We start from the raw sequence: 2,657 nt of genomic DNA, 5'->3' as shown, positions 1-2,657 counted from the left end.
CTCGCATGCTCCACAGACTCAATTAATCAAGTCTGCTCTGACACCAGATCTCCGGCATGTCAGAGCAAACAAATATATAAATGACCTTAGGTTTATGGATGCAACTGGATCTACCTAATAAGCTTTAAAAAAGGGAGGGCTGACAAACTTTCCTCCCTACCTGCAGTTTTTAGCAGAAGTATCCTCACAAATCTCCTTTCCCCCGAATTACAATTTTTTTTTTTTTTAAATGAAGATTTTACTAATTGTGTTTCTAGGTGAGATGTGGAGGTCCTCCTTCCCCCATTACAATCAAGCTTCCGTGTGAAAAAGAGCAAAAGCAATGAATGGAATACTTAGTAAACAGCCTGTGCTATGCATCTTGAGTGGTTTATTTTGCAGCAGCTTCCAAGCAGTATTACCACTCAGGAAATTGCATCCACACCAATTCATTCTGGTGGTACGTTAAAACTCTTTTTTAATTTGCAGTTAAAATGTGATGCAGAGAACTGGTCTGTACAGGTGTCCAATTGCTCCTAAATACCGGATGCATGTGTTTCTAGTGTGAAGCACATCAGAAAGTTCTGTCTCTTACCACGAGACTGATATCTCCTACCTGTGAAGCCCAGGTCTATCTTCTGAAAAAAAAATCAAGATAGTTTTAAATATGAGATGCTGTCTTGGTGTTTGGAATGGTAAATATGATGGAGGTAAAACAGTGTTTTACAATAGGCAGCATACAAGGTAACCCATGAAAGACTTTTTCCAAATGTTCAACTATGGTATTTCTGAGATAGATTCATAGATGCCAGGGTCAGAAGGGACCTCACCAGATCATCAAGTACAACCCCCTGCCTAGGCAGGAAAGAACTGGGGTCAGATGACCCCAGCCAGATTCAGCCTTCTCTTACAGACCCCCAAGGTAGGGGAGAGCACCACCTCCCTTGAAAGCCCATTCCAAATTTTGGCCACCCTTACCATGAAGAAGTTTTTCCTGATATCTAGCTTAAATCTGCTCTCCATCAGTTTGTGATCATTGTTCCTTGTTACCCCAAGAGGCGCACTGGTGAACAGAACATCTCTGATCCCTTGTTGCGTCCCCCTAATGAATTTGTAGGCAGCCACAAGATCACCTCTCAGCCTTCTCTTGCAGAGGATGAAGAGGTCCAGGTCCATCAGTCGCTCCTCATAGGGCTTGTCCTGCCCTCATAGAGGGGGGTCGGACTCGATCTGTTGAGGTCCCTTCCGAACCTAGCATCTATGAATCTATATCAGAAATACCATAGTTGAACACTTGGAAAAAGTCTTTCATGGGTTACCTTGTAGGCTGCCTCATATCTAACACATCTTCTATTTAGCAGACTGAAAAGAGGGAAGATAAATTTGGTTTAATACCAGTATAGCGTTTGCAGCTCTAGTCATATAAAATAATTGTATTAGTGGCATTCAAGATCACTTCTTTCTTTGGATAGAGAAGATAAAAGAAAAATCCCTAAAGAACTGATTGATTAATAAAGAAACAATGAAATCTTTCAAATTATAATTACTGATACAGCCCCTCCCCCCCCTTCTCTAGGATGTTCAAGTTCTCTCTCACAAATTCTTGAGAACTGACAGCTGCATATACCTGAATATCAGACAAAAGGAAGAAAATGCAACTGTGCATCAAGAGAGATGAAGAGTATTTTCCAGAAGATGTTACCAATTTAAACTCTGCTGAAGAGCAGGCTGAATAAAATCAGTTCAATGCAGAAGCACTTAGGGTCACAGCTTATATTGATTCACACTTTTTTAGTCGATTGTTGTGCGCAGGTTCTCAAAACAATGAAGACACCAAGCATGTATGTAATAACTACACGGAGCAGGGAAGGTTAGAGAAATGGTATAAATGTGTGCACTAATACCCAGGGTTTGGTTCCTTAACTATTCTTCTAGGACTTTTGAAAATCCCATCCTTCATCTCTACATGAAAGAGCAGGAAACCAAACCAAGCAACCCCCCCCCCCCCAAAAAAACAAACAAAACAAACCAAACAAACCAAAAAAACTACCCACACATTATGACTGTTTCATAAACTAGTTGGGAATTTTAGCCTGAAAGCTACGGTGATAGTAAGGGGAACTGCAGTCAAACTTAATGGCATGTCTGAATTTATGCTTACATATTTTCTCACTAAAATCGTGCTGGATAATTGAAAACAAAGATGGCAGCCTTGGATTCTACTTGGTTCTCAGTTGTCTTCTGTCTAGTTAGGGCTGTCATAAAAAGATACCATTCACATTTTGCCAAAAAATCTGAGGTCAGGAGGGAAAAGATGATCCTTTCTAAGATTTCAAGCTGCACTAAGTGTGCTAAATAGCACAAATACTCAGAGGCTTGAAATGTGTTTTTAGTTTGCATTAAACTAAAGCTAAAGCTCTTCCTATTTCTATCACAGAATCACGAGACCTCTACACTTCCCAGAGACCTCAAAGTCCAGTGGTTAGTACAATCCCATTGGGTATAAGACACCCAGGATTCATATGCCTTGTCCGAACTAGACTGGACAACACAGGGACTTGAACTAGGGTCTGCCATTTCCAGGTAAGAGCTTAATTCTAATGGGCTATTAATCATGCTGGGGTCTCTCTGATCTTGAGAAGAAATTTCATCCTGGAAATAGGAAACTCTTCCTACTG

This window comes from Alligator sinensis, unplaced genomic scaffold (genome assembly GCF_000455745.1).
Source record: "Alligator sinensis unplaced genomic scaffold, ASM45574v1 scaffold76_1, whole genome shotgun sequence".
NCBI classification, from domain to species: domain Eukaryota; kingdom Metazoa; phylum Chordata; order Crocodylia; family Alligatoridae; genus Alligator; species Alligator sinensis.
Note: the sequence above shows the minus strand (reverse complement) of the source record.